The sequence below is a fragment of the Littorina saxatilis genome, linkage group LG13, assembly GCF_037325665.1.
Source record: "Littorina saxatilis isolate snail1 linkage group LG13, US_GU_Lsax_2.0, whole genome shotgun sequence".
NCBI classification, from domain to species: domain Eukaryota; kingdom Metazoa; phylum Mollusca; class Gastropoda; order Littorinimorpha; family Littorinidae; genus Littorina; species Littorina saxatilis.
The window spans coordinates 21,694,994-21,708,604 of record NC_090257.1 but is presented as its reverse complement, the minus strand read 5'-3'; the positions used below and the strand labels follow the sequence as shown (position 1 = coordinate 21,708,604).

Here is a 13,611-nt window from a genome sequence, read left to right as displayed (position 1 = left end):
TACAGACAATGCCGGCATAGATTATACGATTTGTATAGTCCTGTTAGGAAATTAGCGCTGCTTTCTCATTGGGGAAAGCGAGCTGTCATACAGTACGGCTCTACCTAATATCAGTTTGCTTTTGCCTGCGTGCGCGTGTTCATGTTTCCGATCCCTGAGACTTTCGCTGTGAGCTTTGGGATCTTTATCGTGCGCAAGCGCATTTCGTTTGGGCACCGAGGAGAGTCTGCATGAAATTGACTATGGTGAAGATATCCCTTGCCGATCGTGGAGATCGAACCCACGCCGATAGCGACAACATTTGCTTAGAAGCCAGCGCCGCTACCGACTCCGTCCAAGATATTTGTCTTAATGGAAGTTGAAATAACCTATTTCACTTCTACGGCTTGGAAAGACAAATCAAATCAAGCTACAGGGACTCGATAGCCCTAACTTTAATCTATATAGTCTACAGTGTACCAGCCGAGATTATCGCACAGCTGTGTATTCAAAATAGTATCCAATGCCCGACAATGGCATAAGAAATCGTTCTTCTGCGTTAAGGTTCAAAAGCTACAGTTTTGTTTTAGACTTGGTACGTATTAGTATACTTATAGTCTACAGTGTATGGGCCCACATTTTCCAGCTACAGTAACTATGTAAGCACAATGATCTTGGGTAAATAACAATGGCCTAACAAATCATTAGTCCGCGTTAATGTTCAAACGCTACAGTTTTGTGTAGACTTTTAAGTTATCAGTGTACTCACAGTCTACAGTGTATATTTAGGAGCCAATATTTTCCTTCTACAATGTATGCAAAATGGTCTTGGGTGACCAAAAATGGCATAAGAAATCATTAGTCCGCGTTAATGTTCAAACGCTACAGTTGTTTGTAGACTTTGTAGTTATCAGTATACTCACAGTCTACAGTGTAAGAGCCAATATTTTCCTTCTACAATGTATGCAAAATGGTCTTGGGTGCCCAAAAATGGCCTAAGAAATCATTAGTCCGTGTTAATGGTCAAACGCTACGGTTTATTTTAGACTGTATACTTAGTCTAAATATCTACCGGCCGACATTTTCCATCTACTGCTTATTGAAAATGGTCTTGGGTCCCCAAACAGGGCCTAATAAATCATTAGTCTGCGTCCGCTACAGTTTCATTTTGGACTGTGTAGTTATTATAGTATACGTATTCTATAGTCGAGATTTTCCATCTACTGCGTATTCAAAATAGTCATGGATTCTCCAAAATGGTCACAGAAATCATTAGTCCACGTTAATGGTCCAAAGCTACAGATTTATTTTGGATTTGGTATTTATCAGTATACCAGTGTAAGGGCCAACATTTTCCAGCTACTATGTATGCAACATTGTCTTGGGTGCCCCAAAATGGCCCAAGAAATCGTTAGTCTGCGTCCGCTTCAGTTTGATGTTGGACTGTGTAGCTTTAAGCATACTTAGCCTACAGACTTCCGGCCGACATTTTCCATCTACTGCGTATTCAAAATGGTCATGGATTCCCCCAAAATGGCCACAGATATCGGTCTTCCGCGTTGATGGTCAAACGCAACATTTCTTGGACTGGCTAGATATCGATTTCGTCTGCGGGAGATTTATGAAACAGCCTGCTCGGCCGTGTCATGTTTTTTCCAGGGATGATCTGATAAAGAGTCATGGATCTGAGACCTGGTTTGGTCAAATGTGTGCGTGTGTGTGGAGGGGGGAGGAAGGAGGGAGGGGTGGTTGGGAGGAGGAGTGGAATATTTGTTTTCTCTGTCAGTGCAGTTCGCTTTTTCCATGGGTCATTTACCTTCCAATCTGTGATTTATATGTTTTTTATTTGGAAGCGAGAGAAAGAGAGTGTGTGTGTGTGTGTGTGTGTGTGTGAGAGAGAGAGAGAGAGACACACACACACAGAGAGAGAGACACAGACACAGAGACACAGAGAGAAAGAAAGAGAGAGAGAAACAGACAGAGAGAGACAGAGACAGAGAGACACAGACACAGAGACAGAGACAGAGAGAGAGAGAGAGAGAGAAAGAAAGAGAGAAAGAGAGAGAGAGAGAGAGAGAGAGAGAGAGAGAGAGAGAGAGACAGACAGACAGACAGACAGACAGACAGACAGAGAAACCCCCCTCATTTCTGTTTGTTTTTTCATTGTGGTGTTTGACTTGGGGAAGTCAATGGCCATTTTGATGGCATCTTGCTGTGCAATCGTTTCGACGTGTTTAACGAAAGGTCTTCTACAAAGGTTAACGATTCGAAATAATGAATAAACATTCCAGCAAAGTTCGTTAACGTTCACTTTTATCACTAGCTCTGTCTCGTAAACATATGACATATAAAACTAAGGGTGTTGTCTGTTTTTTTATTTTTTAAGAAAGGGTATAGATCTATAAAGCTCGCTCGATGTTTGAATTATTTTTTTTTGGATCTTCTGCCAATGTTCCGAAACTACCCTATGATGTGACTTATCTTAGAATGTCTCAAAGATGGTCGTAGCAATGACAAAATAATGACGGAAGTTAGCAGTCTTACACAAAATGAAATTGTGATCAACAAGAAGAAAAAGAAGAAGAAGCAGTCTTATGTGTTTCTGAATTGTGCATGAAAATATAAAAAAATTGGCTCTGTAGTTCAATCAAATTTGTTTTTCTCTTTACAGGTAACTTGAGTGGACCGAACATGGACAACCGTTGTGTCAAGTGAGGCGACAGGACCTGCCTTATGGACTCGATCAAGATAATGAGGCTTGAAAAAGATGTGAGTTTGTGGAAATAACTCTTAGTAGGGACAGGAGGAAAAAAACACACAGGTTTATCTTGTAAGGTTGTGGATATTGTAACCTTCGCCGGTGGTCGTGGGTCCGTGTGGACCCAGAAAGGTGTTTAATTGCAAATATCTCTTAAACTAGTTGGAATTTTTGAATGAGCTTTTAAGAATGCTTCAGGCACCTAAAAAGCGCTCATGTCCTAAAGTTTCAGCGAGAAGCAATAAAACAAAAAGGTCAAATTTTGACTGCAAACATCGTGGGGGCGTGCGCACCCATCTTTCTCAAAGAAGGAAAAGCGTGCATCTTTGAGAAGCATGGGTCCGCACGGCCCCACGATGTCTTCCGTGTGTAGTCGATAACCTGCACTGGCGAAGGTTTTAAATGAGTAATTCTTATTTGCATGCTTACGGATGCAGATGTAGTGACATTTAAATTCGGCATGCATGGGTGATTCCTCCCAGTGAGCACTTGCAAATAGTTATAAGCTCGGATGACCTCTCTCAACCATGCATCCACAATTCTTTGGAAATATCTCAAATGTTGGACTATTTGTATTCTGAAACAGCCCTGAAGTCTCCTCACGCAACCTCAATCTTCAAAGTGAAAAAGAGAGTCCCAGTTTCAAAACACAATGAAGCTGATTCAGACTGCACCAGGCGCTACACAATCAATGACGGGGAAGTTTCAATTATTGGTGACGTCAGCGATGGTGATGATGACGTCTTTGAAGCTGACGTCAGCAGGGGTGGACAATCCTTGCCAGCAACCTCCACTTACTCGCCCATTAAACGAGAGCTTGCTGAGTTCGGGGGTGATAATCACACTAGGAACTGACCAAAAGGTGAGTGGTCAATGTGTGGTCAATTGAACTGATGGATAGTTAATTGATAGTTAATGGATAGTTAATTGTACCACTAGTTCGTTGTCCACCACTGTGTATGTGTGTGTGTGTGTGTGTGTGTGTGTGTGTGTGTGTGTGTGTGTGTGTTTGTGAGTGAGTGTGTGTGCGTGTGTGTGTGAGTGTGTGTTTGTCTGTGTGTGTATGTGTGTGTGTATGTGTGTGTGTGTGTGTGTCTGTCTGTGTGTCTGTCTGTCTGTCTGTCTGTGCCTGTGTGTCGGTGCGTGTTAGTGTGTCTGTTGTCTCTCTATGTCTTTCTCTGTGTGTCTCTCTCTCTGTCTCTATCTCTCTCTGATTCTCTGTCTGTCTCTCTATATATATGTGTCTCTCTCTCTCTCAGTGTATTTCTGTCTCTCTGTCTCTTTGTCTCTGTCTCTCTCTGTCACTGTCTCTCTCTCCCGCTCTCTCTTTCTCTATTTCACTCTCTCTCTCTCTCTCTTTCATTCTCTCTCACTCTCTCTCTTTCACTCTCTCTCTCTTTCACTCTCTCTCTCTTTCACTCTCTCTCTCTTTCACTCTCTCTCTCTCTTTCACTCTCTCTCTCTCTCTCTCTCTCTCTCTTTCACTCTCTCTCTTTCACTCTCTCTCTCTCTCTCTTTCACTCCCTCTCTCTCGCTTTCACTCTCTCTCTCTTTCTCTCTCTCTCTCTCTCTCTCTCTCTCTCTCTCTCTCTCTCTCTCTCTCTCTCTCTCACACTCTTGCAAAAAAACGAGTAATCAGTGGTCAGTTGCACTGATTATTGTCCGGTTGGCTCAATATTCCTTTGTGTCCGTAATCTGTCTACCCCCCCCCCCCCACCCCCTCGCTCCCCTGATTCTTCCTATGTCTTTATGTCCCCATGTCCCCCTGTCCCTCCTTCTCTCTCTATCTCTCTCTCTCTCTCTCTCTCTTTCACTATATCTCTCTCTCTCTCTCTCTCACACTCTCTCTCTCTCTCTTTCTGTCTGGCGCAAAAATTGGCATATGAACGATTTTGGGGGGTATGCGTGTCTCCTTGGTAGTTTTTGCTTGTGTTGGGTTATCTTCTTTTTTTTCTTTTTTTTTTTTGTTGAGAATCTTTAAATTCTTGTTTCCAGTTCGTCCCTGTGCTTTTTTCATTTCTGTCCCTTCAATCTTCAAGGACTTTTTTTTCGGGAAGCGAGTTTTGCGTGCTAGAAGTCATGTCTCACTTAGACATACAATAAGCGGTAATGAACCGCCTTCAAAATAAAAATGCTTGCATGCAAGCAAGGTAAAAAAACAAAAACAAAACATCAAAAGCTAGCTTTTTAAAAGTCAAGTGCAATGTCAGACCAAGAATTCTTAAATTTAAAAAAAAAATCACCGAAGTTTGGGCTCCTGCAGAACTAATTTCAATATAAGACGCAAAAACCAGAAGTTAAGAATGAAAATAAAAATAAACATAAAAATGTTTTCCTTGAAATGTATTGGAGTGTTTGCGAAAGCGTATAATGGCAAAATTCGTACATATCACGCTACATCGGCAACCAAAAGGTTAACATCACAAGATTTTCTGTAAACCTAACTGCACTCGTATTAGATATATTTTTACTCATCCGATGTGGAGACTTCAAAAACTAGAAAGGGCACAAAAGAAGAAGGACAAGGAAGAAGAAAAAACAAGTCGCGTAAAGCGATATCAAAACAATCAGTCATTCTAAATAAAGACTAAGTCTTGGCTCACCAGAACCCGTCGACTGACACAGCTCTGTCTCGGTAACATATTAACAGGGAACCTAATTTGTGTAAAACAGATTTTTTATTTTGACGAACGTATCAGTTCAAATATAACATATCAACATACTTTGGGATTCAGAACCAAATAAAGAATGCAATAGAAGCACGTGTGTAGATGTTATTGCAAAGGTTTTTTTTAAAGTAAATCTTTGATCAACAAACCGGCACGGTTGGCCTAGTGGTAAGGCGTCCGCCCCGTGATCGGGACGGCCTGGGTTCGAACCCCGGCTGGGTCATACCTAAGACTTTAAAATTGACAATCTAGTGGCTGCTCCGCCTGGCGTTTGGCATTATGGGGTTAGTGCTAGGACTGGTTGGTCCGGTGTCAGAATAATGTGACTGGGTGAGAGATGAAGCCTGTGCTGCGACTTCTGTCTTGTGTGTGGCGCACGTTATAATGTCAAAGCAACACCGCCCTGATATGGCCCTTCGTGGTCGTCTGGGCGTTAAGCAAACAAACAAACAAACAAACAAATTTGATTAACAAATTTATTGAGCAATTTGTCGGCTTTAAAACTGATATGCCATTCCGTAGTCCGAATTAGGGCAATGAAAAACGGACCAAACATTTCCAGAAAATGGATTGAAAATTGCGACTGCGACAGTGCAGACTCAATTTTGTTTGAGGAAGGATATGACGCCAGCAAAGATATTTATTGAAATATTGTATGACAATAATTTGTATTACATTATTTGAAAGAATGACCAAGTTAGGTTTTGTAATCAGACGTTTTACGGGGATCGCTGCATGTGTACATGCACACAGACAGAGAGATATTTACAGACCTTCGGATCCCTCTAAATAGTAGTCTACCGGAATACATTCAGCCAAATAAGGACTGAAAGTTCTTTAAAAACAAGAGGCGAAGCCATCAAGGCTCACGTAAGAAATCGACAAACAGTAACACAAACTCAATCACTCCGTCACACATATACACACACACACACACACACACACACACACACACACACACACACACACACACACACACACACACACACACACACACACACACACACACACACACACACACACACACACAGAAAGAGAATAGGTGAAACTGTGCAAGAAAGCGAGACACTAGATCTAGATCTGTCTGTCTGCATGTACACTAGTTTCGGCCCGCTCAAAATAATAATGACCGAGACTTTCAGTACTTCCTTCGCGTGACGTCTAACCCTCTTACGTCATAATGTGACGTCAATGTAATGTGACGTCTTCAAATGTTAGAGTTTCTACTACAGACATACACACGCACAAACACACACACACACACACACACACCCACACACACACACACACACACACACACACGCACGCACAGACAGACAAAGTTACGATCGCATCTAGGCTACACTTTCGTGAGCCAAAAAGAGAAACAAGTCGCGTAAGGCGAAAATGCAACATTTAGTCAAGTAGCTGTCGAACTCACAGAATGAAACTGAACGCAATGCAACGCAGCAAGACCGTATACTCGTAACATCGTCAGTCCACCGCTCATGGCAAAGGCAGTGAAATTGACAAGAAGAGCGAGGTAATAGTTGCGCTGAGAAGGATAGCACGCTTTTCTGTACCTCTCTTTGTTTTAACTTTCTGAGCGTGTTTTTAATCCAAACATATCATATCTATATGTTTTTGGAATCAGGAACCGACAAGGAATAAGATGAAAGTGTTTTTAAATTGATTTGGACAATTTAATTTTGATAATAATTTTTATATATTTAATTTTCAGAGCTTGGTTTTAATCCGAATGTGAACAGGCAAAGTAGAACTTAGTTATTGTTCACAACTTGCTATTGCGTCGTCTGCTAGCTTCCTTTGTTTACTGTTTCGGCTAGTAGGTTAGCTCCCCTGATTCACCAAGACTGACCTCTTTAGAGGCTGACCTAATTATCCAGTCTCATTGGTCCAGCAGCGATGCATAGCTGATTTTTGAATCGGTGTAGGGATTTTAAGATGACCATTTGCAACATAATCTTGTAGAATCTTTGTGTAGGCAAATTGCATTTTTAATTAGGGAAGTTGTTTAAAAGGTATGCTGTAGACAAGTTTTTCTAAGCAACTTATTGTGTAAGTTGAATTTTTAGCGTGTGATCAGCGCACTATTTTTATCGCCCTATTATCTTAGCTGCAGTCAGTCCGGTACTGCTCTAGAACTTCCCATTTTACGCACTGTGCCATCTTGAACCAGTGACCACATTTTTATCTTCTGGCTGCGTTTCATCAGTTTGATCTGATTCCCGGACCGTATGTGATGCCTACCGGTACCAGCTGATGTGAGGCAACCCATGACCGCCTGTTTATTGTTTTTTTCTGCCCTGAGGTGTGAGGTGTGAGGTGTGAGGTATGAGGTGTGAGAAGAAGAGGAATAAACCTATGCACACTATACCCAAGATGTTCGAGTGTTCTTTCCCCTTGTTACACAAATATAACATAGTTATGTTTTTTGAATCAGAAAATGATAAAGAATACGATGAACGTAAATTTGGATCGTTTTATAAAAAAAAATTTTTTTTACAATTTTCAAATTTTTAATGACCAAACTTACTTATTAGTTTTTAAGCCACCAAGCTGAAATGCAATACCAAACCCCGGCCTTCGTCGAAGATTGCTTCGCCAAACTTTCAATCAATTTAATTGAAAAATGAAGGTGTGACAGTGCCGCCTCAACTTTTACAAAAAGCCGGATATGACGTCATAAAAGACATCTATCGAAAAAATGAAAAGAACGTTCGGGGATATCAATCCCAGGAACTCTCATGTCAAATATCATAAAGATCGGTCCAGTAGTTTAATCTGAATCGCTCTACACACACACACAGACAGACAGACATACAGACACACACACACACACATACACCACGACCCTCGTCTCGATTCCCCCCTCTACGTTAAAACATTTAGTCAAAACTTGACTAAATGTAAAAAAAAGAGGCGTATGGAAGAGGAGAAGAAGAAGGAGTAGGAGAGGAAATAAAAGAAGATCAAGTTGCGTAAAGCGTTAAAACATTTTCTGTCAATTTGTCGGCCTAAAAGAGAGTGAAACTGAACTCGTTGAAACATTCTACGTGAAAACTAGTAATCTTAAACTGGCTTAAATCCTTCCAACGGCGTGAGTAAGTGTGTGTGTGTGTGTGTGTGTGTGTGTGTGTGTGTGTGTGTGTGTGTGTGTGTGTGTGTGTGTGTGTTAGTGTATAGAAGGGGTTAGTGGTGGGATTTAAATAAAGTAAGGATTTAATTATGCCTGTCTGTTTGTCTCTCTGTATGTATGTGTGTGTGTCTGTCTGTCTCTCTCTCTCTCTCTTTCTCTCTGTCCGATTGTCTGTCTGTCTGTCTGTCTGTCTGTCTCTGTCTCTCTCTGTCTCTGTCTCTGTCTCTCTCTCTCTCTCTCTCTCTCTCTCTCTCTCTCTCTCTCTCGCTTGAACAGAAACAAGACACATTTTACAAAACTCAATTTGCCATAGTTTATTCGCTAAAGGAGTACCAACCGGAAAAGGTACAAGAGTTCTTTAAACTTTCATAATAAATCGGATGTTTAAGATTCATGAATAAACTCCGTTCCCTAGTGTTGCAACTTCCTGAAAAAGCATATAATGAACAAGTGAACTATAATCTACTAAGACTGAAGCAAATAAAAAAAATAAAGTGACTGCCAACGTTACAATTTTCAGAATCAAAAAACAAGAAAGGTAATTTGTTGGAACGTTTGTTATTGATAAAAAAAATGTTGACGCTGACGTCATTCCCTGTCTACGTCACTCATTTCGTCATATAATCATTCATTCGCTTGCGGCTTCGTAGCAGGCGGTAGAAACTTCGATCAAGATAAGTTGTCGTAACTATAATTGTTTGTCTGTGCACTTAATGAACCTACTGAAGAAAGCGAAATTTGCCTTGGCTCACAGCAATACCAAAATGCTGTTATACGTTGGGTCATTATATTTGTGAATGTAAAATTTTTTTTCAATAACAATCGTTCCAACAACTTACCTTTCTTGTTTTTTTTATTCTGAGACTGAAGCACATAATTAAACATTGTTTATTATAGTTGAACATGTTCAAACACACAGGAAGATGAACATACCGTCGTGGTCTTGGCATTTTGGCGTAACTCCATTCTTGGTGACTTTGACGTTTTTGTGCTTCATACTAAGTAAATCAATCTCCATGATAAATAGTCTCTAAAATACGATGGTCAATACATGATTTAACATTCTTTTATCTTTCTATCCGCACCAGGTACAAATATAAACAATATTTCATAATAAAAAATAGCCAGTATTGGCCTTCCGCTGAACCAATATGCCACGACGACGTCGATACAGAGTTATAACCGTCACAAAATTAAGATTTAAACAATTCGCGTAAAGCGACATCAACCCACTAGTCAACTTGTTAGCTTAAAAAAAAAACTTTAAAAAATAGGATTTTCTTGCCGCGACTCTTAAATCCTTGGCTTGCCGAAACCCTTCGACCGAGACAACGCTGATTTATATCAGTAAAACGAACCAACAGTAAATGTTCAGAACAAATATAATGTTTACCCATATAGCTTGGGTTTGGATGACATAACGATGAGTACAACTTGATAAAGCCACATTTGTGTCTGCAGTTGCAATATTACAATTTACATTGAGGCAGAATGTTCATTTTTACATTAAATAATCAACTTTTAAACTTTGACGCCAAGTCATCAACGTGTTTCAAAACGTTAACTTCTAAAATAAGCATGCGTAGGTTTGACAGCGTTTGAGAAAACGGAACATAACTCACGCTACGCACCATCGTGTTTTGGGATGAAACTACTGGACAGTGAACATTTACTTAGTATAATTACAATTGAGTTTTTCGGACTCTACAGGGCCTAATCGATTTTGCACAAAAAAACAATAACAACAACAACAACAAAACTACCACTACCACCACCACCACCACCACCAACAATAACAACAAAACTACCACCACCATCGCCGCCACCACCACCACCAACAACAACAACAACAAAGTTGTCGTCTTTGTAGTTTTTACATTTAGTCAAGTTTTTACTAAATGTTTTAACGTAGAGGGGGGAATCGAGACGAGGGTGTGGTGTGTGTGTGTGTGTGTGTGTGTGTGTGTGTGTGTGTGTGTGTGTGTGTGTGTGTGTGTGTGTGTGTGGAGCGATTTAGAGAAAACTACAAGACCGATCTTCATGAAATTTTACATGGGAGTTCCTGGGTATGATATCCCTAGACTTTTTTTCTTCATTTTTTGGATGAATGTCTTTGATGACGTCATATCCGGCTTTTCGTGAAAGTTGAGGCGGCACTGTCACGCTCTCATTTTTAAACCAAATTGGTTAAACATTTGGTCAAGTAATCTTCGACGACGCGCGGACTTTGGTATTGCATTTCAGCTTGGAGGTTTACAAATTAATTAATGAGTTTGCTCATTAAACTTATCATTAAAATCGGTTTTTCGCAAACAGATTTAAAATTGATTGCATCGTATTCTTCATGACATTTTGAATCTAAAAATATATACATATGTCATGTTTACTCTTAAAATGTGATCACAATTAACGAAAATAGATTAATTAGTCTTACGATTAAAATGTAAGAAATCAATCCAAAAATGATTTTATCTTATTCTTTATCGTTTCCTGATTCCAAAAAACATATAGATATGATAGGTTGTATTCAAAACAAGCTCAGAAAGTTAACACGAATACAAACAAGAATACAAAAAAGCGCGTTTTCCTGCTTAGCACATTGTGCCACAATAAGCTACCGCGCTATTCTGGCGTGTGCATATCACTGCGTTTTGCACGTGGGAAGTGAGCGATTTCCTTCTCGCGGGGATTGACGAAGCTGTACTGTCTTGGTGAAAAAAATACAGTGCGTTCAGTTTCATTCCGTGAGTTCGACAGCTTGACTAAATGTAGTAATTTCGCCTTTCGCGACTTGTTTTGTTTGTTGTTTCTTCTGTATGTTACTAAGCTAAATTTACTCTAGTTCATGACATAAAAATTCGTCGGAAATCATCGTATGTCGCTTTTTCTCACGCACTGCCAAATACATGTATACAAACCTTCGGGTGCTCTGAACACTTGGAAAGATTAAGTTTACAGTTCTTAGAACAGCACTCCGCATCGGTCACACAGGTGTTATAGTATTCCTGACAGGTCTGTGAACATACAAATCTCCTTTGGTTAGTTGGTTAGTCAATTGGTTGGTTGGTCGGTTGTTCAATGAGTGAATGACTATTTAGTTATCAATTGCGTGTATGAAAGAGTTCTTCATTAGTGAATCAGCGAGTCAGTCAGTCATCCTGTCTGTCAATCAGTCAGTCATCCTGTCTGTCAATCAGTCAGTCATCCTGTCTGTCAATCAGTCAGTCATCCTGTCTGTCAATCAGTCAGTCATCCTGTCTGTCAATCAGTCAGTCATCCTGTCTGTCAATCAGTCAGTCATCCTGTCTGTCAATCAGTCAGTCATCCTGTCTGTCAATCAGTCAGTCATCCTGTCTGTCAATCAGTCAGTCATCCTGTCTGTCAATCAGTCAGTCATCCTGTCTGTCAATCAGTCAGTTCTTCTTTTCTCCCCTTTTCTTTTTCTGTTTACATTTAGTCAAGTTTTGACTAAATGTTTTAACATGGACGGGGAATCGAGACGAGGGTGGTGGGGTATGTGTGTATGTATGTGTGTGCGTACGTGTGTGTGTGTGTGTGTGTGTGTGTGTGCGTGCGTGCGTGTGTGCGTGCGTGCGTGCGTGCGTGCGTGCGTGCGTGCGTGTGTGTGTGGAGAGAGATCCCGAGAAAACTACTTGACCGATTTTCATTAAATTTCACACGAGAGTTCCTGAGTACGATTTCCCTAGATCATTTTTCTTTTTTTCGACAAATATCTTTGATGACGTCATATCCGGCTTTTTGTGAAAGTTGAGGCGGCACTATCACATCCTCAGTGTTTGATCAGATAGCTTGAAATGTTGGTTAAGTAATCTTCGACAAAGCCCGGACTTCGGTATTGCATTTCAGATCGTTTGCTTACAAATTAATTAATGAGTTTTGTCATTAAAAATCTGAACAGTCTAATTAAAATTATTTGTTTAGAAATCCATTCAAAAATAATTTCATCTTATTCTTTAACATCTCCTGATTCCAAAAACATATAGATATGATAGGTTGTATTCAAAACAAGCTCAGAAAGTTAACACGAATACAAACAAGAATACAAAAAAGCGCGTTTTCCTGCTTAGCACATTGTGCCACAATAAGCTACCGCGCTATTCTGGCGTGTGCATATCACTGCGTTTTGCACGTGGGAAGTGAGCGATTTCCTTCTCGCGGGGATTGACGAAGCTGTACTGTCTTGGTGAAAAAAATACAGTGCGTTCAGTTTCATTCCGTGAGTTCGACAGCTTGACTAAATGTAGTAATTTCGCCTTACGCGACTTGTTTTGTTTGTTGTTTCTTCTGTATGTTACTAATCTAAATTTACTCTAGTTCATGACATTAAAAATTCGTCGGAAATCATCGTATGTCGCTTTTTCTCACGCACTGCCAAATACATGTATACAAACCCTGGGCCCGCTTGCACACTTGCGAGTTGAACGTAAACATTGCGTAGAACAGCACTCCGAATCGGCCCCACATTGTTTACGGGTTCCCTTACAGGTCTGTGAACACACAAATCTCCTTTGGTTAGTTGGTTAGTCAATTGGTTGGTTGGTCGGTTGTTCAATGAGTGAATGACTATTTAGTTATCAATTGCGTGTATGAAAGAGTTCTTCATTAGTGAATCAGCGAGTCAGTCAGTCATCCTGTCTGTCAATCAGTCAGTCACCCTGTCTGTCAATCAGTCAGTTCTTCTTTTCTCCCCTTTTCTTTTTCTGTTTACATTTAGTCAAGTTTTGACTAAATGTTTTAACATGGACGGGGAATCGAGACGAGGGTGGTGGGGTATGTGTGTATGTATGTGTGTGTGTGTGTGTGTGCGTGTGTGTGTGTGTGCGTGCGTGCGCGCGTGCGTGCGTGCGTGCGTACGTGCGTGCGTGCGTGCGTACATGCGTACGTGCGTGCGTGTGTGTGTGTGTGTGTGTGTGGAGAGAGAGATTCCGAGAAAACTACTTGACTAATGTTCATTAAATTTCACACGAGAGTTCCTGAGTACGATTTCTTAAGATCATTTTTCTTTTTTTCGACAAATATCTTTGATGACGTCATATCCGGCTTTT

The 13,611-nt window shown here is 40.5% G+C and overlaps 2 long non-coding RNA genes across 2 annotated transcripts in view; one reads left to right on the top strand and one right to left on the bottom strand.

Moving 5' to 3' along the window:
• Window positions 1-2,229: 2,229 nt before the first annotated feature.
• Window positions 2,230-13,611, top strand: part of LOC138983867 (uncharacterized) — a 73,647-nt gene continuing 62,265 nt past the window's right edge. Inside the window, exons 1-2 of the long non-coding RNA XR_011461292.1 lie at window positions 2,230-2,748; window positions 3,324-3,599. This is a non-coding gene — a long non-coding RNA (uncharacterized lncRNA). The remainder of the gene's footprint in view (window positions 2,749-3,323; window positions 3,600-13,611) is intronic.
• Window positions 8,845-13,373, bottom strand: LOC138983864 (uncharacterized). The gene is made up of 2 exons (XR_011461289.1): window positions 12,958-13,373; window positions 8,845-11,559 (listed from the first exon to the last, which is right to left on the bottom strand). It is a non-coding gene; the product is annotated as an uncharacterized lncRNA (long non-coding RNA).